At 44.3% G+C, this 26,743-nt stretch overlaps 1 protein-coding gene across 1 annotated transcript in view; it reads right to left on the bottom strand.

Annotated features, from left to right (window-relative positions):
* LOC126299414 (glutamate receptor U1-like) overlaps positions 1-26,743 on the bottom strand; it is a 298,401-nt gene that overhangs the window by 240,409 nt on the left and 31,249 nt on the right. The window lies entirely within an intron of this gene.

The following is a 26,743-nucleotide window of genomic DNA, read 5'->3' as shown; positions in this document are numbered from 1 at the left end:
GTTGAGGAATGTTTTCTGAGTGTGTTACACGGTCCAGTTACATTAATGTAGCCACCACCAATATTGACGTCATAGTACGATAACCACTCACAGACAGAAGGTGTCAGCACTGGCAGTGGAGGATATACAGGGTGGTCCATTGATCGTGACCGGGTCAAGTATCTCACGAAATAAGCGTCAAACGAAAAACTACAAAGAACCAAACTTGTCTAGCGTACTGGATGCACCCATCTGCAGGTGGTCCCTCATGTCAGCACCAACGATGTGTGTCGCTATGGATCGGAGGAAATCCTCTCTGGCTTCCGGCGGCTATCTGATTTGGTGAAGACTGCCAGTCTCGCTAGTGGGATGAAAGTAGAGCTCACCATCTGCAGCATCGTCGACAGGACTGACTGCGGACCTTTGGTACAGAGCGGAGTGGAGGGTCTGAATCAGAGTTTGAGACGGTTCTGCGACAGTTTGGGCTGCAGATTCCTCGACTTGCGCCATAGGGTGGTGGGGTTTCAGATTCCGCTGGATAGGTCAGGAGTCCACTACACGCAGCAAGCGGCTACACGGGTAGCAGGGGTTGTGTGGCGTGGACTGGGTGGTTTTTTTAGGTTAGATGGCCTCGGGCAAGTACAGAAAGGGAGCAGCCTCAAAGGGCGCGGAGCATAGTGAGGACATGCGGGGGCCAAGCAGCAATCGGTATTGTAATTGTAAACCGTCGAAGCTGCATTGGTAAAGTACTGGAACTTCAAGCGTTGATAAAAAGCACCGAAGCTGAAATCGTTATAGGTACAGAAAGCTGGTTGAAGCCAGAGATAAATTCTGTCGAAATTCTTACAAAGGCACAGACGGTGTTTGGAAAAGGTAGATTGCATGCAACTGGTGGTGGCGTGTTTGTTGCTGTTAGTAGTAGTTTATCCTATAGTGAAGTAGAAGTGGATAGTTACTGTGAATTATTATGGGTGGTGGTTACACTCAACAACAGAGCAAGGTTAATAGTTGGCTCCTTTTACCGACCTCCAGATTCAGCAGCATTAGTGGCAGAACAACTGAGAGAAAATTTGGAATATATTTCACATAAATTTTCTCAGCATGTTATAGTCTTAGGTGGAGATTTCAATTTACCAGATATAGACTGGGACACTCAGATGTTTAGGACGGGTGGTAGGGACAGAGCATCGAGTGACATTATACTGAGTGCACTATCCGAAAATTACTTCGAGCAATTAAACAGAGAACCGACTCGTGGAGATAACATCTTGGACCTACTGATAACAAACAGACCCGAACTTTTCGACTCTGTAAGTGCAGAACAGGGAATCAGTGATCATAAGGCCGTTGCAGCATCCCCGAATATGGACGTTAATAGGCATATAAAAAAAGAGAGGTAGGTTTATCTGTTAACAAGAGTAATAGAAGGCATATTTAAGACTACTTAACAGATCAAAACGAAAATTTCTGTTCCGACACTGATAATGTTGAGTGTTTATGGAAAAAGTTCAAGGCACTCGTAAAATGCGTTTTAGACTGGTACATGCCGAGTAAAACTGTGAGGGACGGGAAAAACCCACCGTGGTTCAACACCAAAGTGTCGGAAACTACTGCGAAAGCAAAGAGAGCTTCACTCCAAGTGTAAACGCAGCCAAAACCTCTCAGACGAACAGAAGCTAAACGATGTCAAAGTTAGCGTAAGCAGGGCTATGCGTGAAGCGTTCAGTGAATTAGAAAGTAAGATTCTATGTACCGACTTGACAGGAAATGCTAGGAAGGTCTGGTCTTACGTTAAATCAGTTAGTGGCTCGAAACAGCATATCCAGAAACTCCGGGATGATGATGGCATTGAAACAGAAGATGACACGCGTAAAGCTGAAATAATAAACACCTATTTCCAAAGCTGTTTCACATAGGAAGACCGCACTGCAGTTTCTTCTCTAAATCCTCGCACAAACGAAAAAATGGCTGACATCGAAATAAGTGTCCAAGGGATAGAAAAGCAACTGAAATCACTCAACTGAGAAAAGTCCATTGGACCTGACGGGATACCAGTTCGATTCTACACAGAGTACGCGAAAGAACTTGCCCCCCTTCTAACAGCCGTGTATCGTAAGTATCTAGAGGAACGGAAGGTTCCAAATGATTGGAAAAGAGCACAGGTAGTCCCAGTCTTCAAGAAGGGTCGTCGAGCAGATGCGCAAAACTATAGACTTATATCTCTGACGTCGATCTGTTCTAGAATTTTAGAACATGTTTTTTGCTCGCGTATCATGTCGTTTTTGGAAACTCAGGATCTACTCTGTAGGAATCAACATGGATTCCGGAAACAGCGATCGTGTGAGACCCAACTCGCTTTATTCGTTCATGAGACCCAGAAAATATTGGATACAGGCTCCCAGGTAGACGCCACTTTCCTTGACTTCCGGAAGGCATTCGATACAGTTCCGCACTGTCGGCTAATAAACAAAGTAAGAGCCTACGGAATATCAGACCATCTGTGTGGCTGGATTGAAGAGTTTTTAGCAAACAGAACACAGCATGTTATTATCAATGGCGAGACGTCTACAGACGTTAAAGTAACCTCTGGCGTGCCACAGGAGAGTGTTATGGGACCATTGCTTTTCACAATATATATAAATGACCTAGTAGATAGTGTCGGAAGTTCCATGCGGCTTTTAGCGGATGATGCTGTAGTATACAGAGAAGTTGCAGGGTTAGAAAATTGTAGCGAAATGCAGGAAGCTCTGCAGTGGATAGGCACTTGGTGCAGGGAGTGGCAACTGACCCTTAACATAGACAAATGTAATGTATTGCGAATACATAGAAAGAAGGATCCTTTATTGTATGATTATACGATAGCGGAACAAACACTGGTAGCAGTTACTTCTGTAAAATATCTGGGAGTATGCGTGCGGAACGATTTGAAGTGGAATGATCATATGAAATTAATTGTTGGTAAGGCGGGTACCGGGTTAAGAATCATTGGTAGAGTCCTTAGAAAATGTAGTCCATCAACAAAGGAGGTGGCTTACAAAACACTCGTTCGACCTATACTTGAGTATTGCTCATCAATGTGGGATCCGTACCAGGTCAGGTTGACGGAGGAGATGGAGAAGATCCAAAGAAGAGCCGCGCGTTTCGTCACAGGGTTATTTGATAACCGAGATAGCGTTACGGAGATGTTTAGCAAACTCAAGTGGCAGACTCTGCAAGAGAGGCGCTCTGCATCGCGGTGTAGCTTGCTCGCCAGGTTTCGCGAGAGTGCGTTTCTGGATGAGGTATCGAATATATTGCTTCCCCCTACTTGTCCCTCCCGAGGAGATCACGAATGTAAAATTAGAGCGATTCGAACGCGCACGGAGGCTTTCAGACAGTCGTTCTTCTCGCGAACCATGCGCGACTGGAACAGAAAAGGGAGGTAATGACAGTGGCACGTGAAGTGCCCTCCACCACACACCGTTGGGTAGCTTGCGGAGTATAAATGTAGATGTAGATTAAGGGCGAAACCAGATCGCGGTATGGATGTCCCGCTAGATGGCGCTGCCATAGGTGAAACGGATATCAACTGCGTTTTTTAAAATACGAACCCCCATTTTTTATTTCACATTCGAGTAGTACGCAAAGAAATATGAATGTTTTCGTTGGACCACTTTTTTCGCTTAGTGATAGATGGTGCTGTAATAGTCACAAACGTATAAGTACGTGGTATCACGTAACATTCCTCCAGTGCGGACGGTATTTGTTTCGTGATACATTACCCGTGTTAAAATGGACCGTTTACCAATTGCGGAAAAGGTCGATATTGTGTTGATGTATGGCTATAGTGATAAACATGCTCATCGAACGTGTGCCATGTGTGCTGCTTCAAATCCTGGACGACATCATCCAAGTGACCAGACCGTTCGCCGGGTAGTTACGTTATTTCAGGAAACTGTAAGCGTTCAGCCACATGTGAAACGTCAGTCACGATCTGTAACAAATGATGATGCCCAGATAGGTGTTTTAGCTGCATTCGCGGCTAATCCGCACATCAGTAGCAGACAAGTTGCGCGAGAATCGGGAATCTCAAAAACGTCGGTGTTGAGAATTCTACATCAACATCGATTGCACCCGTACCATATTTCTATGCACCAGGAATTGCATGGCGACGACTTTGAACGTTGTGTACAGTTCTGCCACTGGGCACAAGAGAAATTACGGGACGGTGACAGATTTTTTGCAGGAGTTCTGTTTAGCGGCGAAACGTCATTCACCAGCAGCGGTAACGTAAACAGGCATAATATGCACTATTGGGCAACGGAAAATCCACGATGGCTGCGACAAGTGGAACATCAGTAACCTTGGCGGGTTAATGTATGGTGCAGCATTATGGGAGGAAGGCTAACTTGCCCCCATTTTACCGATGGCAATCTAAATGGTGCAATGTATGCTGATTTCCTACGTAATGTTCTATCGATGTTACTACAAGATGTTTCACTACATGACAGAATGGGGATGTACTTCCAACAGCCGAAGTGGCCGAGCGGTTCTAGGCGCTACAGGCTGGAACGGCGCGACCGCTACGGTCGCAGGTTCGAATCCTGCCTAGGGCATGGAGGTGTGTCATGTCCTTAGAATAGTTAGGTTTAATAATTCTAAGTTCTATCGGACTGATGACCTCAGAAGTTAAGTCCCATGGTGCTCAGAGCCATTTGAACCATTTTTACTTCCAACATGATGGATGTCCGGCACATAGCTCGAGTGCGGTTGAAGCGGTATTGAATAGCACGTGGACTGGTCTTCCAAACACCATACTATGGCCCGCACGTTCACCGGATCTGACGTCCCAGGATTTCTTTCTGTGGGGAAAGTTGAAGGATATTTGCTATCGTGATCGACCGACAACGCCTGTCAACATGCGTCAGCGCATTGTCAGTGCATGTGCGAACATTACGGAAGGCGACCTATTCGCTGTTGAGAGGAATGTCGTTACACGTATTGCCAAATGCATGGAGGTTGACGAACATCATTTTCAGCATTTATTGCATTAATGTGGCATTTACAGGTAATCACGCTCTAACAGCATGCGTTCTCAGAAATGATAACTTCACAAAGGTACAGTTATGACATAGGAACAACCGAAATAAAATGTTCAAACGCACCTACGTTCTGTATTTTAATTTAAAAAACCTACCTGTTACCGACTGTTTGTCTAAAATCGTGAGCCATATGTTTGTGGCTATTACAGTGGCATCTATCACAAAGCGAAAAAAGTGATCCAACTAAAACATTCATATTTCTTTACGTACTACACGAATATATAATAAATAATGGGGGTTCCATTAAAAAAAAAACGTAGTTGATACCCGTTCGACCTTCGGGAGGACGACGGTTCAATCCCGTCTCCGGCCATCCTGATTCAGGTTTTCCGTGATTTCCCTAAATCGTTTCAGGCAAATGCCGGGATGGTTCCTTTGAAAGGGCACGGCCGATTTCCTTCCCTAATCCTCCCCTTACCCGAGCTTGCGCTCCGTCTCTAATGATCTCGTTGTCGACGGGACGTTAAACACTAACCACCACCACTATGGCAGCGCCATCTAGCGGGCCAGCCATAACGCCATCAAGCCTTCAAGCTAGACGAGTTTCGTTCTGTGTAGTTTTTTAGTTTGACGCTTATTTCGTGAGATATTTGGCCGGGTCATGATCAGTGGACCACGCTGCACAAAGCGTTTGATACTACATCGGACAGATTACCGTTGGCACGTACGGCGTGAAACGTCTGCAAGCAAACACCCTGCAACAGTCATCATTAGGGTCCAGGCGAACAGGTAGCGTTATTGTCTTGGGAATGTTTTCGTAGCATTTCCTGTACGATCTCGTCGGCCTTTAAAGTACAATGGATCAACAAAAGTATGCATCCACCCTTGGGGACCATGTCCACCCCTACGTGCAGTTCTCTTTTCCTCGTCACAATTGCATCTACCAGCAGAACAATGCAACGTGTCACACATTTCGCAGTGGACGTGCAGTGTTCGAAGAGCACAAGGATGAGGTTACCGCACTCCCCCAGCCACCAAAATCCTCGGATTTAAATCCAGTCGAGAATCTAATGGACCAACTCGATCGGGTTGTTGGCGCCATGGATCCTCAACCGGATGGCCACGGCACTGGAGTCAGCATGGCTCCAGACCTCTGTCGGTACATCCCAGAACCTTACTGACTGTCTTCCGCCGGCCTTTGTGGACGAGCCGTTCTAGGCGCTTCAGTCTGGAACCGCGCGACCGCTACGGTCGCAGGTTCGAATCCTGCCTCGGGCATGGATGTGTGTGATGTCCTTAGGTTAGTTAGGTTTAAGTAGTTGTAAGTTCTAAGCGACCGATGACCTCAGATGTTAAGTCTCATAGTGCTCAGAGCCATTTGTCTGTCTTCCTGCCCGCCTCGCAGCGGTCCGTGGTGAACAGGTGGTTATTCGGGATTTTTGATAAAAGGTCAGATTAAAGTGACTGGACAGTGTAGTATAAGAGGCCTGTTGATGCTAGTGGCTCTTTACAGGGCAGTCGCATTTCGTTTCACTTCTTTCCCAGGTTTAGGTTTGTATCTGTATTTCAGTGAAATTATCTGCGCAACAGTGCAAGTGTCGACGATACGCACTGTGTGACTTATATGGAAATAAACGGTATATTGACACACAGTCAACGTGGGTTTAGAAAACATCGTTCTTGTGAAACCGAACTAGCTCTTTATTCGCATGAAGTGTTGGATTTCCGGAAGGCTTTTGACACTGTACCACACAAGCGGCTCGTAGTGAAATTGCGTGCTTATGGAATACTGTCTCAGTTTGAAAGGGCACAGTACCGCCCGACGTTGAAAATAAGTACAACATTCTTCGTTATTCTTGTCAGAACAACATATTTGTTGTAATAATAACTCAATTTCACTTAATACACCGAAGTCGGATACCAGTGTATGAAAGAAGGACAATTTATTTATTTAATTTATCCCATGTGCACTACCACAAAATAAATCCCTAAATCCAATTTGGTGAGATCTGCGAAATGAATGAATGTATGGTCGTCTGCTAACCGCAGATAGTGAATGGGCAATATATGATCATCTTTGAGATGGTCCTTTGGTCACCTTTCGTGGAACCAAAGAAATGAAATTTACCTGAGCTTTGAGCGCCTGAAATGTGTCTGAGCAATACGGTAACATGGTGCGCCCCCCTCCTCGACGGAGGTGCGAACTGACCTGAAGAACGGCCAGGTTTCAGCACTCTGGCCCTGGATTGTGTTGGTAAGACCTGTCTTAGGTGTGCTCTGTAAAGACAAAAGAGTGGAGACATGGTATACATGTGAAATATTTAAGATTAGTTTGGAATAATAATTTCTCTTTTCAGGTTCTTTTTATTGTGGGGAGGGGGGGGGGAGACTTAAATGACAGGCAGGTAATATTAAGGGGATCGTAGTAACCTTCGGAAGTGACCAACGGTCACAATGAAACCATGTGTGGAAATAAGTTGAAATACTTATGAGTGCTAAAGTTAAGCTGAATTACTGGCGTGTGTACTATAAGTTGGAAATATTTAAGAAATGGCGTGTGCAGGACTTGAAACTAGAGACGAGTACTTCCACATGGTGAGTACTGTGTGAGTCTCAATCTGTGTATGAGACAAAGGATAAAGAGAAGTACTCGTCCATGGTATCAGTTGAGGACTCGCGTGTGTGATGAATATGTTCTTAATATTACTTTGCGTGTTATGTTTCCGTGTGACGCTTGATTCAAACTATAATACTCTGAGACTGAAGCAAGGTGAGTCAGCCATCTATCCAGCAACGCCACTTGGCTTGCATTGCACAGGAAGACGTGCATATGTCTTCCAGAGTTTATAGTAAGAAAGAAAAGTTACGAAGTGGGGCAGTGACGTGTGAAACTGGGATGAATACTAATTGAAGTGGGAAAGCTGAAAGTGATGTGATTATAAGGTTGTGACAATTCCTTGTGTTGTATTCCATGTTGCCAGTGTGGTGTATTTCATGTAATTTAAGTATGTGTGGTTTGCATGAGAGAGTAGCAAGATAGGTTCAGAGGCAGTGGGTTATGCATGTTCATTTCCGTACCGCTCGGTCTGGAGAAAATTTTCGTGATGATGGGTGTGAGAGTCGAAGTGTGAGATATAGCATACGACCCACCATCCAATCCAGAAAGTGCAGTGTAGTGTTAGATAATTACGAGACCATAAGATAGAGAATCACCAATGTAGAGCCATGCCCACTGGGCGGAGTTTCTCATGTGTAATTGTTGTAGAACATGTAATGGTGTTTTTAGGTTATAGAATTTATCGGAATAGAAAAGATAGTGAAAATAAAAAGATTTGTGGCCTTTTCCTTCGAATAGAATGTTGTCATGATATCCAGAATTTATAATGTGTGCGCCATTCATATTCACTGCGATCTCCACGTGTTGATCAAAGCCGTTGGGTAAGAAAGAAAATGTATTGCCAGGGCGTAGTGAACAGTCTGAGTTCTGTAAATTACTAATAGTCAGATGTGCGTTATCCGTTTCCGTTGCCTAATATTCAAACAGGACAATAATTTGTAACTTAATTGTGAGTACTAGAGCTCATGTTACTCGATAAATAAGAATGAGTCCACTCGCTTGGCAGACCACTCATCTTGTAGGCCTGACTGCTTGATGCCACAGTATGAGCAAGGCATGCGGGTGCTTCTCAAGCTATATGACTGGATTTGTGATTACCTGGCAGACAAGTCACAGTTCGTAGTAACTGACGGAAAGTCATCGAGTAAAACAGAAGTGATTTCTGGCGTCCCCAAGGTAGTGTTATAGGCCCTTTGCTGTTCCTTATCTATATTAACGATTTTGGAGACAATCTGAGCAGATAACGCTGTCGTTTATCGACTAATAAAGTCATCAGAAGATCACAACAAACTGGAAAACGATTTAGAAGAAATATCGGAATGGTGCGAAAAGTGACAGTTGATCTTAAATAACGAAAAGTGTGAGGTCATCCCCATGAGTGCTAAAAGGAACGCATTAAAATTCGGTTACACGATAAATCAGTCAAATCTAAAAGCCGTAAATTCAACTAAATACCTAGGTATTACTACTACGAACAATTTAAATTGGAAGCAACAAATGGAAAACGTTGTGGGGAAGGCTAGCCAAAGACTGCGTTATATTGGCAGGACACTTAGAAAATGTAACATACCTACTAAGGAGACTGCCTACACCACGCTTGTCCGTCCTCTTTTAGACTACTGATAGGACTGACGAAGTACATCGGAAAAGTTCAAAGAAAGGCAGCACGTTTTGTGTTATCGCGAAATATGGGAGAGAGTGTCACAGAAATAATACAGGATTTAGGATGGACACCATTAAAAGAACGGCGTTTTTCGTTGCGACCGAATATTCTTACGAAATTACAATCACCAACATTCTCCTCCGAATGCGAAAATATTTTGTTAACACCGGCTTACATAGGGAGGAACGATTACCAAGATAAAATAAGGGAAATCAGAGCTCGTACGGAAAGATATAAGTGTTCATTCTTCACGCGCGCTATACGAGATTGGAATAATAGAGGATTGTGAAGGTGGTTCGATGAACCCTCTGCCAGGCACTTAAATGTGATTTGCAGGGTATCGATGTAGATGTAGATGTAGATGTAGATGTAAAAACTTGTTCAATTCACTCCCAGTACTTGTTCGGAACAGTGATCCCCATTTAGCACTTCGCCCCGAAGCTTACGTTTACTACTGCTCACTTCTGTCACGAGTTTGTTTTTCTGGTAGTATTAGTTGCACGTTTACAGTAATACACAGCCCTATCGATAGGTTTACTGATGAAGAGCTGACCAACATGCACCTCTTGAGTGGGTTCACTGAAAGTAATTTTTCTTGCATTTCTCCTTGTTTTGGGTTGTACGCTCTGGCGGTCGCATACTACAAGCTTATTCATTGTTGTGATGATACATTCTAAGGCGAAAAAAGGAAAAGAAAGGACCACGAAGGAACTGCCCGAATGGAACGGAAATCGGTAGACGTGATGTACATGTACAGACAAGAAAAATTGAGTGAAGAAAGAGAAAGAACTTCTCAAACTGAGTAATTCAACGATTCGTTGGTGCACATCTGGCCCTTATGCAAGCAGTTATTCGCCTTGCCATTGAATTACAGAATTTTTGGATGTACTCCTGTCCAATAGGAGCGTTAGATCGAAAAAAATCCAATTTGTTTGGAGGACCCGGCCCATAATTCTCTCAACCTTCTCAATTGGGCAAAGATCCGGTTGCCCGCATCTCGTGGTCGTGCGGTAGCGTTCTCGCTTCCTACGCCCGGGTTCCCGGGTTCAATTCCCGGTGGGGTCAGGGATTTTCTCTGCATCGTGATGGCTGGGTGTTGTGTGATGTCCTTAGGTTAGTTAGGTTTAAGTAGTTCTAAGTTCTAGGGGTCTGATGACCATAGATGTTAAGTCCCATAGTGCTCAGTCCCATTTTTTAGAGATCCGGTCACCTTGCTCGCCAACGTAGGATTTGGCAAGCACAAAGACAAGAAGCAGAAAGCCTAGGATGGATTGCCATGAAGGGCACCAAAACTGGGCGTGGAGTGTTGTCGAGGTACTGGTGTGCTGCAAGGGCGCCTCGGATGACACCCAAATGGGTCCTGCTATGAAATGAGATGCCACCCTAGATCATCTCTCCTGGTTGTCGGGCCATATGGCCTGCAACAGGTTGGTATACCACTGCTGGCCGGGAAGTTTGCAGCCACACCTTAGGCCTGGAATCGTATCGACTGGAGCAGAATTATCTCCAGTGATGAGTCTCGCTTCGAACTGAGCCCCGCTGACGAGCGAAGACGGGTCTGGAGACACCCGGACAGCACTGTTACTCGCCATACAGCCCGAAAACCAGGAGTGATGGTTTGGGGTGCCATTTCATTTCATGGCAGGACCCCTAAGGCTATCATACGCGGCACCCTTACAGTACAGTGGTACGTCGATGATATTCTACGCCCCATTTTGTTGCCCTTCTACGGCGTGAGCTTCTATTATTGTCTTCGTGCTTGCAAAACCTGATCTTGGCCAGCAAAGTCGCTGGATCTCTACCCAAATTACAACGTTTGGAGCATTATGTTCTGGGCCCTCCAACGGGCTCGGGATTTTTACAATCCAGCGCACAAGTTGGACAGAATTTGGCACGATATGTCTCAGACATGGAAGAACTTCGTCAATCAGTAGCAAGGCGAATAGCTGCTTGTACAAGTGCTAACGGCGGACCAACGCGTTATTGACTTGCTCAGTTTCTGAAGCTCTTTCTCTTCAATAAATCATCCAATTTTTCTGAAATTGCAATCATTTGTCTTCCTGAACATGTACATTACTTTTTAGAGTGTATTTCCACATATTCAAAGACAACTGGGGTAACAAACCGAATAAATACACTAATGGCCATTAAAATTGCTACACCACGAAGATGACGTGCTACAGACACGAAATTTGACCGACAGGAAGAAGATGCTGTGATATCCAAAGATTTACTTTCCAGAGCATTCTCACAAGGATGGCGCCGGTGGCGACACCTACAACGTACTGACATGAGGAAAGTTTCCAACCGATTTCTCATACACAAGCAGCAGTTGACCGGCGTTGCCTGGTGAAACGTTGTTGTGATGCTCGTGTAAGGAGGAGAATTGCGTACCATCACGTTTCCGACTTTGATGAATGTCGGATTGTAGCCTATCGCGATTGCGGTTTATCGTATCGCGACATTGCTGCTCGCGTTGGTCGAGATCCAATGACTGTTAGCAGAATATGGAATCGGTTGGTTCAAGAGGGTAATACGGAACGCCGTGCTGGATCCCAACGGCCTCGTTTCACTAGCAGTGGAGGTGACAGGCGTCTTATCCGCATGGCTGTAGCCGATCTTGCAGCTTCGTCTCGATCCCTGAGTCAACAGATGGCGAAGTTTGCAAGACAACAACCATATGCACGAACAGTTCGACGACGTTTGCAGGAGCATGGACTATCCGCTCGGACACCATGGCTGCGGTTACCCTTGACGATGCATCACAGACAGGAGCGTTTGCGATGGTGTACTCAACGACGAACATGGGTGCACGAATGGCAAAACGTCATTTTTCTGATGAATCCAGATTCTGTTTACAGCTTCATGATGGTCGCATCCGTGTTTGGCGACATTGCTGTGAACGCACATTGGAAGCGTGTATACGTCATCTACATACTGGCGTATCACCCGGCGTGATGGTATGGGGTGCCATTGGTTACACGTCTCGGTCATCTCTTGTTCGCATTGACGACACTTTGAACAGTGGACGTTACATTTCAGATGTGTTACGACCCGTGGCTCTACCCTTCATTCGATCCCTGCGAAACCCTACATTTCAGCAGGATAATGCACGACCGCATGTTGCAGGCCCTGTACGGGCCTGTCTGAACACAGAAAATGTTCGACTGCTGCCCTGGCCAGCACATTTTCCAGCTCTTTCACCAATTGAAAACGTCTGGGCTATGGTGGCCGAGCAACTGGCTCGTCACAATACGCCAGTCACTACTCTTGATGAACTGTGGTATTGTTTTGAAGCTGCATGGGCAGCTGTAACTGTTCACGCCATCAAAGCTCTGTTTGACTTAATACCCAGGCCTATCAAGGTCATTATTACGGTCAGAGGTGGTTGTTCTGGGTACTGATTTCTCAGGGTCTATGCACCCAAGTTGCGTGAAAATGTAATCACATGTCAGTTCTAGTATAATATATTTGTCCAATGAATACCCGTTTATCACCTGCATTTCATCTTGGTGTAGCAGTTTTAATGTCCCTTATATCAATAAAATATTCTTATAATGAGAAAATATTCATAACGCAACCTCCAAAATTGTTTCGGTGGATGTTCGGCTAACTCTCTATAACTGAGGCTGAGCACCCTCCGAAGTCGCACAGGTCTGACTTTTCACGACACAATGTGTCAAGGCTCAGTAGCAGGTATCTCCATTCGCATTTAACTGCAGCAGCCAGGTCCAATGACAGGCATCATAATTCGGTGTTTTACACGTCATTTCGTCTTTGTATAAGAACAACGACTGAACACCTGAACCATCGAGAATCATCACGTCTTAGACTGGAATTTTCAAGTAGTTAATGCTTCTCATTACCATAGTGTCCGGCCCCAGTAGCTGAGTGGTTAGCGTGACAGAATGTCAATCCTCAGGGCCCGGGTTCGATTTCCGGCGGCGTCGGCGATTTTCTTCGCTCAGCGACTGGGTGTTGTGTTGTCCTAATCATCATCATTTCATCCCCATCGGCGCGCGAGTCACCGAAGTGGCGCCAAATCGAAATCGCATCCGGCGAACGGTCTACCCGACGGGAGGCCCTAGTCACACGACCCTGTAGTACCATATTGCACTGGGATGACTTCTGGGTGCACAGACAATTTCTGCTTGGAGCCTGATACTGACTGCCAAAACGGCAGCAAAGTGAAAACATCTTGGTCTGCGAGAGACATGACATTGCTACAAATAATTTTTTACAAAGTTGGTAAATGATGCACATTGTTTTCCCGATCAGTAGAGATGATGATGATGTCTGGCTTGTGGGGCGCTCAACTGCACGGTTATCAGCGCCCGTACAAATTCCCAACCTTTGCTCAGCCCAGTCTCGCCACTTACATGACTGATGATGAAATGATGAGCACAACACAAACACCCAGTCATCTCGAGGCAGGTGAAAATCCCTGAGCCCGCCGGGAATCGAATCCGGGACCTCGTGCTCGGGAAGCGAGGACGCGACCGCGAGACCACGAGCTGCGGACCCGGTCAGTAGAATGGTTGGTTTCAAAAATGAAATGGCTCTGAACACTATGGGACTTTACATCTGAGGTCATCATTCCCCTAGACTTAGACCTATTTAAACCTAGCTAATCTAAAGACATCACACACATACATGCCGGAAGCAGGATTCGAACCTGCGACCATAACAGCAGCGCGGTTCCGGACTGAAGTGCCTAGAACCACTCGGCTACACTGGCTGGCTAAGGGTTGGTTTTCATGACTTCTTAAATTTGTCGTTATGTGTGTATTACGTGCACATGGATGAACGGGAACGATCACCACGTAATGTTGGAACCGTTTTAAAAAGAATTCAGCTAATCTGCTGTCCTGATTTTATACTGAGAATGAGAAGTTGATTTCTCACTTTATACCACAAACGAAGCAGCAACGTTTTAGATTGAAGCTTGTGATATAGCATGAAAGATTTCGTATGCCTGAGTGGTTGTGGCCAGTTTTTTCTGGGACGTAGAAGATATTCTTCTTATTGATTACTTTCTAAAGATTAAAAAGACAGTTGACGAATAATTCAAAAGTCTTCCAGACAACTTGATGAGAAAGTACACGAAAATATGCCGGGACTGAAACAAAAAAAAATTGTCTTCCAGCAGTAAGTGAACAACGGGACTTGTAGTAACTATTGTTCGAACTTTCACATTATTCATCATTTTTGACACCGTCTTCCATCTATTCCTACAGCTAAGCAGATTCGTGAGTATAAAATGTTTTGAGTCCAATAAAGAAGTTACATTAACTGCATATGGGAATTACACAGAAGTTTTAGAATCTCGTATCAAAGATGGAATGGAGTTACAGAATATAATTTTGGATCCCGTGATTTGATTTAAAGCGGTACTACATTGAGAGCGATGTGCATTTTAGGGACTTTATTTCAGAATTAGAACAGAAACTTTATACCTGCTCTTTGTACAAAGCAGGCAGATAAACTCAAAGATAAATTAGCTATTGAAGAGTATAAGACAAGTTTATGCATCTCTTGATCAGAGATTTCTCTGGAGCCTATATTACAGTATGGCGACTATATTCACCCTCCGCTGACGATGTTAACGTTGAGATTAGTTCACTGTCAGCCAGAAGTGCTACAAAGTACTTATCATGCTATTACGGCCAAAGAGGTAAGCGAAAAATCTGTTACATAGTTGACCAAATTACCTTCTTTGTTGTCCAGAAAGCTGCCAAATTCCATTAAATATTAAATGAAGAAGGCTTTCCTTGGGGAACTCCCAACAGTTGGTTATCGTGTAAGCGGATTTTAAATTTGTGCAGCCCGAACAGATTATCTATAAACGACCAGAGAAGCGAGGACGGGAAGTTCTACGCATTTCTTTGTATTCCTAATACTCTGCTGTTACGTCTTTCAAGTAACTTCATCTATTCAGCAACACACTCATTGTGATTTTTTCTTATGAATGAGAGATTATCCATTCAGTGCTTTGGTCCTACCTCGAACCACATACAAGCAATAAAAATGTTAGTGGCGCTCTCTGCTAGGTGCGTTTCTTTACGTAAATTGCACAGCAGATAAAATTACTGACTGTTCGTTTTGTGATTATAAAATCCTAGTCCCAGGGTCAAAATTATTCTCAGCAACCTAAGGAGATGTAATTAATATATGGGAGAGATCGACGAGTTGTTGAACATTGTTCGACTGTCTGGGATGGAAACCAATTTAGAGTGACGAAAAGTATAGGAAAGATTAAAGTAACAGCTACAGATTCAGTGTAGGATTCGTTTGTTCAGCGTCAGAATTTCACAGAAACGCTCATCAAACTGCACGGAGGTACACCACATAACTGACTGCGTTACTCACAAAGGAGTCATAGTGTGACGAGTAAAAAAAAACTACCACCCAGTTAACAGCGATTTTACTCACATTCGAAAAGCAATACTGCAGCGATTCTTCGTGGTATGGCCCGACATATCTTCGGTAACTTTCCGGAAGTGTCGCACTAGATGTATACGAACAGGTCGCCCAAAACCCGAAAATTTCGGGTCAGTGGTTCGTGGGGGTGGATCTAGAGCGCGACAGGGTGCCAGATGTATTCCATCGGGTTCAGTTCAGGCGATTTTGGTGCCCAAGAATTCAACTAGAGTTCGCTATCGAGCCCCTCGAACTCCTGTATCACGATTCACGCTTGGACCGTTATCCTGCTGGAAGATATCAATGTTGTCGAAGAGGACATCAAGCAAGGAGGACTGCAGGAGGTCTGCAATAGAGACCACACATCCCACAGCTATTGTGGTGCATTCGGTTACTACCACAGGTCCTATGGAAGCCCAAGTAAATGCCTCCTACAGCAGAGGAATAGGAAATCTGACTGTTTTCTGGAAATTGCCTTAAATGATTAATTATGTAATTTTATGTTCCTAGCATACTTTTTCCATTGAATTTTAGTATTCTTCTATTAAAAAACTAATATGAAATTTAAATAATTTGAAAGTTAAAGCCTCCATTCGAGTCATGTGATGCGTATGACGTCACTGGCTAGCTCGCTACTCCTACTGTCGTAATGTTGATTCATAGTGGTGTCTTGCTATGGAATTTACGTTTCGTAAAATGGGTTAATAAAGGCGTGTAGTACCACACTGTGCAAATATATCTATAAAAACTCCTGAAAAGTTGTTTTTGAGTGTTCCACAGAATGAGAAGATGCATAAGCTGATACCGCGCACCGCGGAATTTGAATCTCCGCCAGACGTCATGGACGTCAAAGACACCCAAAGTTCTCTGCACCATCGCGCCGTAAGCTGCGGCGGCGTGCGCCAACTGGTCTGCTTTTAGTATGAAGGCACCACAGTGGAACACGTGGTTCCAGTGGCCAACAGCTGTGCACCCGATAGATTACTTAAACGCCTACCTCTCGCTCATCTAGATGCTCTCTGCCTCACCTTCTGTATACGCCTCTCGTCCCCCACGCGGATCCTCTATGACCTCATTCCTTTCCCCCATCTGCTCCTGTTCCTCGAACATATCCGCATACTCTACGCCGCCGGCCGCCTTTATCCCCCTCACCCCCTTGTTGCTCCTCTCCTTTCCCATCCCCACCCGCTGCCACGTCTTCACTGTTGTGTCCCCCCTACCCTCCATCTCTATACCCTTCATCTCCTTTCCCAAGGTGGCTTCCATCAACTACACCTCCCGGATGATGCCCTCTCTCTCTCCATTTATCCCTCCTATCAACTCTGATCCTCACCCCCTTCCTTTCCTCTGTCCTTTTCCTGGGCTCCCTCTCCCCCCTTCCATCCTTTTTTTCCCCCACCTAACCTCTCTCTTCCCCACCTATCCTCTGTGCCCCTCTTCTCTCCCCCGAGTCCTTTTGCATTTCCCTGCTCTGCCTTTTCCCATTCCTGATCACGTCTGCCCTGCCCCTCTCCCCCCTTATCAGTCCTCTCCCTCCTTTGGTTCCCCCTCTTTCGTTTCTCCTCTCCTCCCTCCTTGTTCCACCCCCCCATCTGTCCAGGTACCTCCCCTCCCCCCCCATCTACCCTCGGCTATGGTGTGTTATCTTTGTGCCGACATTTTAGTGCAGTGTTTACAGTGAGTGTTCAGTGTTGTGTGTCTTCTCCGAAGTGTTGCGAACGGACATAATACTATCGCTGGGTGTGATTTTTATATCTCTTGTGAACAGAAAGCAAACTGTTGCCATGTTCATTGATTGTCTATCTACTATGTTACCTTTCTGCTTCCTGTGTATTATATTAGCTTTGCCGACCCTCCGCTTTATGTTTTAACTTTCCACAATTCTGCGCCGTTTTACAATTTCAGTCACCGTTTATTGCCTGATTTTATTGTTTCTTATCTTCTTCTTACATTTTAAAAAGTCTGCAGGCTGCAGAGCAGCGTAATAAGCTGCTGCCAGCCCGTCCCCTTCGGGGAGGGGGCGGGGGGATCGAAATACAATAAAGGAAAAAAAAAATCTCAGCCAGCCAGTCTAATCTCACGTACGTCTGTGGACACATCGCCTCGCGTTAGACAGCTTACTTACTTTCTTGTTCTGTGTACGAGTGTACGTGTTTGTTAGGTTTCCTTGTGACTCCGTTGTTCGATCTTGTTGTTGTTCTTTCTGTCCTTCGTTGGTCGTGTCCGTCCTCTCCCGTCGTGTTGTTGTTCGCGGGCCTCTCCGCGGGTCCTGCTTTCCGTCATTTCAACCTCGCGACCGTCCCGATCGCAGTTACAACACATAAAATGTGGTTGCACTGTACCAGCAAGCTGCCAACAAATCGACACACAAGTTTACTAACTTAATTAAAAGTGTATTGCACTGTGAAGTTAACACTTCCGTCAGACGCTCTCCCAATGTTGCAAAGGAGGATAGCGTCAGTCAACGAAATTAAACTCATAGTAAAAATGTCATTTTACTCCACTGATCATCAGTTGTTCGGTAGCTCAGTTATTAGAGCGGGAGAACATCGAATTTTACGAGCTGATGTCCATAGATCGCTGGTTTGAATCTAACCCGAAGGAACGTTTTAACTTATTTGTAAAACGACTCGACAGTCCCCTCTCAAATGATAACCAAATCACAATCACAAAACTAATCACAAAACTTCACCAAACCGAACACAAACAGAATATTACTGTGTTTTCCTTGCTGTTTACATGCGCTAACATTTGCAATCGCTGTTCACGCACTGTACGTTCAAAAGCATATTTTCTAGTTAATGTGACCACACACATTTACTTTATGAGAAACAATGTTTTTATCTTCGTACTGTCCAGCTAGGATCCTTTTTGTTTAACCTTTTGCAGTTTCATAATCTTACATGAAGATGAAGTAAGTCCGCTTCACATGCCAATGTTGGTTTACACTCACAAACATCGCACCCCTTACATTTGTGTCACCTACATGTTGTACACGCTTTATATCTCTCCGTATACCTTCAGTGTCTTAGACCTCGTTGTACTGTGGGCGTATGGTGATACCTTCACTACTATCACTGCTTTCCGAAAAAGTGAATTGTTTGCTCGCAAAGTAAATTAGTTTATTCCTGTTTTCCATTTCTCAGACTAAGACTAATGTGAAACTATATACAGTGTGAAGCAAAATTCGCGCACTCGGGCTTCGCAGAGCGATTCCTCACATGCCAACGATAAAAACAATGTCTGTCACAAAATTTCGTCCGGCGAGTGCATCCAGCAGTCATGCATTATCTTCCTGAAGTGTAGGGTTTCGCAGGGATCGTTCCTGAAATGTAGGGTTTCGCAGGGATCGAATGAAGGGTAGAGCCACGGTTAGTAACACATCTGAAATGTAGCGTCCACTGTACAAACTGGCGTCAATGCGAACAAGAGGTGACCGAGATGTGTAAGCAATGGCACCCCATACCATCACGCCAGTATGGCGATGACGAATACACGCTTCCAACGTGCGTTCACCACGATGTCGCCAAACACGATTGCGACCATCATGATGCTGTAAACAGAACCTGGATTCATCCGAAAAAAATGACGTTTCGCCATTCATGCACCCAGGTTCGTCGTTGAGTACACCATCGCAGGCGCTCCTGTCTGTGATGCAGCGTCAAGGGTAACTGAAGCCATGGTCTCCAAGCTGATAGTCCATGCTGGTGCAAACGTCGTCGAACTGTTCGTGCAGATGGTTGTTGTCTTGCAAACGCCCCCATCTGTTGACTCAGGGATCGAGACGTGGCTGCAAGATCCGTTACAGCCATGGGGATAAGATGGCAGTCATCTCGACTGCTCGTGAATAAGCTCCTAGATATCCTCGTCGACGCCATCCAGATAAAAATGTGCTTCGTCATCTGGAGATGCGGCGTCGTGAGTCAGGTTCTCTCCTTCCACCATCACGTTACAGAGGTCGTCCGCGGACTCGCCGTACTCCAGATACTGAGGACTGGAGGTCATACACCTAGAACCTCAGCGAAGTACACGTAGCGTAGCAGGGCAGGTGCGTGTCTCTCAACACAGGGTCGTTTACGTGCTCCACGAGCATGGGCTACATCCCTATTATTATGATTTCACGCAACACCTGCATCCTGCAGATCGCCATCAGCGGGTGTCATTCTGTGAACGGTTCCAACAACAACAGGAAGCCAACGATGACTTCGTGAAATCTGTAATATGGTCGGATGAAGCAGCATTCACTCGTGAGTGTGTCTTCAGTATGCACAATGCCCACCATTGGTGTGATGTTAACCCACACGTCACCCGCGACCGTGGATGTCAAGTTCACTTTTGTATCAACGTCTGGGCCGGAATATTGGGCGACAGGTGTTTGGGCCCCGACATGTTGCCTGACAAGTTGACGGCACGAAAATATCATGCATTCCTCTCTAACTATCTGTCTGATGCGCTGTAAGATGTTCCAGCATATGTTTGGCAGAGGATATGGTTCCAACATGATGGTGCACCGCCACACTCTGGAATTAGTGTGCGACAATATTTGGACAGAACATTTCCAGGGAAATGGCTCGGACGTGGAGGTCCAGTTGTATGGCCACCGCGTTTACCTGACGTAAATCCCCTGGATTTCTTCCTGTGTAGACACCTGAAGGAATACGTGTACTCTACTCCGCCGACGAATGTGAAAGAACTGGTAGAGCGTGCTCATGCTGCTCTTGTTACTGCGGAAGGTCCAGAGCTGTGTGATCCGTTTGGGGTGGTTGCTGTGAGCATCTCTTGCTCTGAGGACAATGTATTCTGTTGTGAAGGTCATGTGGTCATTAATATGGACATTATTATTGTCACTGGTTGCTATGTGCGATATCTGAGCGCTGATATTACATGTAGTATAAACGACAAGTAGATGTTGTGTTATTGTACTGTGCTATCACCTTTAGCATCTCGAAACTGATATTGTTTTTGTCGTTATTCTGTTCTATGACAGGTCATTTGTTTCAATTGTCTATTTCTTATTTGTCTAACCACGTATTTGTTATGTTCAGTAATACAAAATGTCGTGAATTTAGGATACATGTAACCTAAGAAACGGTTCATATTATAATATGAAAAGTCAGAATGAAATTAGTAAATAAAAAGAAAGGGCACACCAATCCAGGATCGAACCCTTGACCTTTTGAATGCTAATCCAAAACTCTACCTATCTTCAACGTCCTTTTTCTACCGGATGTACTCGCCAGACGAAATTTTGTGACAGACTTTTTTTTTTTATCACTGGCATGTGAGGAGTCTCACTACGAAGCTCGAGTGCGCAAATTCCGCTTCACTCTGTATAATACATCCCACAATCGAAACAACTGCGACAGTTTTTTCTTACGCTATTTTCGTATTTCGCGTAAGACTTTTAAAAATATATGACTCTTCCGCTATTCGAACATATGATTTATTTTCCTTAAGTCGTATGCGCTATATGTTGTGCCACCTAACGCCTGCTAGAGCAGTGCTCTGTGCTAAATATCGGTACTAAGTTTTGCCAAGAACAATTTTATTGTGCTTTGGGTCGTACCTCATGACTGATAGACGAAAATCTAGTTATGATATAACATACGGACCCATTTGCAAAACGTTCTACAATTACTTAGTTTTGATAGAGTTGCAGAATGTCTGTCGCTGCACGTATCACCGCTCTAAATGGTGGAGTATAAATTCAACAACTTCCTCAAGGCTTCCACTATTAGTGTTTTCAAAATTCAGTTCTATTGGTAATTAAAAGTTGTAATTGTGATTTCCATCACTAAATAGCTAAACTGTTTGCAGAAAAAGTACGTACAAACCTCGTAACTTCGGCTAACTCTACAACAACATATGTATAGCTTCCTCTTACACCTAGCCTGTGACGTCATCAGAGCATCAGCCAATAACAGAGCGTCTTCGATCACGTGGCCATATCTTGATATTTAATGATTTTTAAGCTTTAATTACATAAAAATAAGATATTTTGTGAGAAAACTGACCGTAAATGCTATTTAAATGTTTTAATTTAGCCACTGAAAGCGATACATTGAAGTCAATAGTTTCAGGTTGCATTTTGGAAGATTTAGTACGTTCAGTGCTAGAAAATGTCAATCTTATATTTCCATGCAAAGGAAAAATTGTCAGTATGCAGGGCGTAAATTTTAAGTTGACAAAAGCAGAATAACTCCAAAAATAAGCTTCACACGAAAAAATGTGTACAATACAAATTTGATTATTTTCGAGGAGATGGTGCTAAAATTAGCCCGCCACCCTAGCCCCCTAGGGGTGGGGTGGAGGGCAACTTTAAAATTTTTAATGAGAACCTCCATATTTTATTGCATAATCAAATTCTACATAAAAATCTACGTACATTTTGTCTTAAACATTTGTTTTGGTTCTTGGTAGTTGGCGCTGTAATTCAAGAAAATCCATGTTCTCATTTCTGGGTGGAAAATGGTTATGGATAAATAAAAAATACATATTTACTTCGTAAATTTTGATTCGCTAAAACTCTCTCACCCCATAGGGTGGGGTTTGAGAGTGAGGAATTAGTTTTGCAAATGTTGACCCAAGTATTAATTTTTTCCGCAGATTCATGATGATTTGGTCCAAATATCAGGGTCAAAGTTGCAATGAGCTGAATATAGAAATGAAATCGGGGTTGAGGATAGAGAGTTTGCGGAAATATTATATAACATAATAATTCAGAAATGTAATGGGGATACCTCCTATCAACTCTGATCCTCACTGCCCCCTCCCTTCCTCTGTCCTTTTGCCGGGCTCCCTCTTCCACCCGTCCCATCCTGTTTTTTTTTCCATTTTCCCCACCTACACTCTCTCTGACTCCCTTCTTTCCCCAGAGTCCTTTTGCATTCCCCTCCTCTACCTTTCCCCACTCACTCACGCATCTGCCCTGCCCCCCCTTATGAGTCCTCTCCCTCCATTGGCTCTCCCCCCCCCCCCACTTCGTTTTTCCTCTCCTCCCCCCTTTTTTCCCTTCATCTGTCCAGGTCCCCCTCCCCTCCCATCTGCCCTTGGCTGTGGTGTGCCATCTTCGTGCCAACTTTTTAGTGCAGTGTTTTAAGTGGGTGTTAAGTATTGTGCATCTTTCCGAAGTGTTGCGAACAGAAATCATACTGGCGCTCGGTGTAATATTTTATATCTCTTGCGAACAGAAGGCAGACTGTTGCTGTGTTTTTTTTTAATTGCCTGTCTACTATTTTACCTGTCTGCTTCCTGTGTATTTTATTAGCATCGCCAACCCTTTGTTTTATGTCTTAACTTCCACAATTTTCCGACATTTTGCAATTTATGTCACCATTCTTATCACTTGCTTCAATGTTTATTATCTTCTTCTTATGTTTTAAAAATTCTGTAGGCTGAAGTGCGGCATACTAAGCTGCTGCCAGCCCGCCCCCCTTGGGGGGAATCGAAACTTAATAAAGAAAACAAAAAGAAAAAATGGGGATAACAAAGAAATACATAACGTTACACTGGATAGATATAGGAAAACTGACGGGTAGGAAGAACCTGAATCTTAAGGTGGTTGCTGAAGCAGTACACGACGTATGTCTTCAGACCAACAGGAACAGTCCAGTCAAAGTGAGTACGAACTGTCTCCACCTAAACTGTCGTAGAAGATATTAATGACAGAGTACTAGAGACCATTTATGAAGACTTTTACAACTGTGGTTTCAGTTCTAACAGCAAACTAATGAGGCGCTTTAAGTACATTAAAAGTAAATCAAATTGCAGATTAATTCTAATTTATGTGCCCAGAAAAAGGCAAGCAGAAGCTCGTTTCAGAGAAAACAGACTGTCGAAATTGCAAACTATAAAATAGCATGTAATACCGCAATTTGGTAGAACAAGATCGTATGGATATACACTTCACTATTGTCATCTGTAAATGTCAGGACCAGAAGCTTGCCGCGCGGAATTAGCCGAGCGGTCTTAGGCGCTGCAGTCATGGACTGTGCGGCTAGTCCCGGCGGAGGTTCGAGTCCTCCATCGGGCATGGGTGTGTGTGTGTGTGTGTGTGTGTGTGTGTGTGTGTGTGTGTGTGTTTGTCCTTAGGATAATTTAGGTTAAGTAGTGTGTAAGCTTAGGGCCTGATGACCTTAGCAGTTAAGGCCCATAAGATTTTACACACGTTTGAACATTTTTGAACTACAAGTGTCTAAAATGGTTGGCTTGAACAAGTTTATAGCTTCGATTTCTTTCCTCGATAATCTTAATGCTGAATATGGCATTTCAACCAGGCATATTACTACAGTTTTCAAAGTAAGGATATAAAAGACGATAGCAGTATGCGTCAGAAGGCACAACAATTTGTAGAGAAAGTGAACATGTTTACGACAGAGCATGCTGTAGAGAAAGAAAATGTCTGGAACAGTGACCAGAGTCAATTCCAGTACGAAATGTCTTCACCATCAACACTGTCTCACAGAGGACAGAAAACTACAGCTCGATGAATATACGAAGATGGTATCTGTTCTTTCGGACATGTCCAAAAGAACACATACCATCTTCATATAGATAAGACTTACTGGCCAATGATCTTCTTCAGTGCGGATGCACTCACTTTGCCCGAACTCTTACGGGAATCGGTAGATTGATTGCTGGGAGTATTGAGTAAGGTGGGCAGGGCCTCTACAAATGTAGTGTGAGGACAGTAAGTTGGAAGTGTGGGCCTCACGGGGAGTGTGTCAGAGGTAAGTCCCTGCAGTCGCACTATCGTCTGTGTCCTCGATGGCTCAGTCGTATAGAGCGTCTGCCATGTAAGCAGGAGATCCCCAATTCGAGTCCCGCTCGGGACACACATTTTCAGCTGTCCCTGTTTATATTAATCAACGCCTGTAAGCAGCTAATGGTCTGGATTTCGTTGTAATTTCAAACTACAGCTAGTGTGTTGCAATTTGTATGTAGCTCTACCCACAGCTGCACAATAGATGTGGCTTTATCAATGACAATCAGAATAGCAAACTAGTTGTACATCTGTTTCAAGAGGCACAATGCACTTTCGGCTCACGTATTTCAAAGAAACGTGAAAGAACCTGCCCATGAAACATTCATGTGGATGCAAGCAAAAGTGGAAAGATGGATAAACAAGTATGAAACTGTAGGACTACGCTGGACTAGCGGTACAATTTGAAAGGCTGCAGGCGACTAAGCGTCTCCGTCCTGACAGCAATCACTTTGAATAGTAAGCCTTCCACTTGACCACCTGGCCTATTTGTCTGCTAAATTGATTTTCTCCTTTGACTATGGCTGTTGTTATTAGATTGTATTAGACGTTATCACATTTATCACAAATTAAATGAACTTGAGTGCTTATTAGATTGTATTAGACGTTATCACATTTATCACAAATTAAATGAACTTGAGTGCTGAAATACTTTTAATGAAATGGTCGCCCTGTCATTATTGTATACAACTGTTGATGAGTGATTAATAACTACTGGCCATTAAAATTGCTAGACCACGAAGATGTGCTACAGACGCGAAATTTAACCGACAGGAAGAAGATGCTGTGATATGCAAATGATTAGCATTTCAGAGCATTCACACAAGGTTGGCGCCGTTGGCGCACCCTACAACATGCTGACATGAGGAATGTTTCCAACCTATTTCTCATACACAAACAGCAGTTGACCGGCATTGCCTGGTACCATCACGTTTCCGACTTTGATAAGGGTCGGAATGTAGCCCATCGCGATTCCAGTTTGTCGTATCGCGACACTGCTGCTCACGTTGGTCGAGATACAATGACTGTTAGCAGAATATGGAATCGGTGGGTTTGGTAGGGTAATACGGAACGCCGTGCTGGATCCCAACGTCCTTGTATCACTAGCAGTCGAGATGACAAGCCTCTTATCCGCATGGCTGTAACGGATCGTGAAGCCTGAGTCAACAGATGGGGACGTTTGCAAGACAACAACCATCTGCACGAACAGTTCGACGACGTTTGCAGCAGCATGGACTATCAGCTCGGAGACCATGGCTGCGGTTACCCTTGACGCTGCATCACAGACAGGAGCACCTGCGATGGTGTACTCAACGACGAACATGGGTGTACGAATGGCAAAACGTCATTTTTTCGGATGAATCCAGGTTCTGTTTACAGCATCATGATGGTCGCATCCGTCATTGGTGACGTAGAGGTGAACGCACATTGGAAGAGAGTATTCTTCACCGCCATACTGGTGTATTTCCCGTCTCGGTCACCTCTTGTTTCCATTGACCGCACTTTGAACAGTGGACGTTACATTTCAGATGTGTTACGACCCGTGGCTCTAAACTTCATTTGATCCCTGCGAAACCCTACATTTCAGCAGGATAATGCACGACCGCATGTTGCAGGTCCTGTTCGGGCCTTTCTGGGTACAGAAAATGTTCGACTGCTGCCCTGGCCAGCACATTCTCCAGATCTCTCACCAATTGAAAACGTCTGGTCAATGATGGCCGAGCAACTGACTCGTCACAATACGCCAGTCACTACTCTTGATGAACTGTGGTATCGTGTTAAAGCTGCATTGGCAGCTGTGCCTGTACACGCCATCCAAGCTCTGTTTGACTCAATGCCCAGGCGTATCAAGGTCATTATTACGGTCAGAGGTGGTTGTTCAGGGTACTGATTTCTCAGGGTCTATGCATCCAAATTGCGTGCAAATGTAATCACATGTCAGTTCTAGTATAATATATTTGTCCAATAAATACCCACTTATCATCTGCATTTCTTCTTGGTGTAGCAATTTTAGTGGCAAGTAGTGTAGATTGCATTAGTCGTTATCACACTTATCACAAATTAAATGAACGTGAGTGTTGAAATACTTTTAATGAAATGGTCGCCCTGTCATTATGGTAGCCAATTGTTGATGACTGATTAATATCTCAACACGGGATTCATCTTTTATAAAAGTTATGGCTCAAGTTTATTGATGATGAAATAGGACCAACAATACAAGTTACGCGTGATGACAAATAAATCATGAACTGTGGCAACACAAACAGACGCAACAAATACTT

This window comes from Schistocerca gregaria, chromosome X (assembly GCF_023897955.1).
Source record: "Schistocerca gregaria isolate iqSchGreg1 chromosome X, iqSchGreg1.2, whole genome shotgun sequence".
Lineage (NCBI taxonomy): Eukaryota > Metazoa > Arthropoda > Insecta > Orthoptera > Acrididae > Schistocerca > Schistocerca gregaria.
The sequence above is the reverse complement of the archived record's forward strand: the minus strand, read 5'-3'. Positions and strand labels throughout refer to the sequence as shown.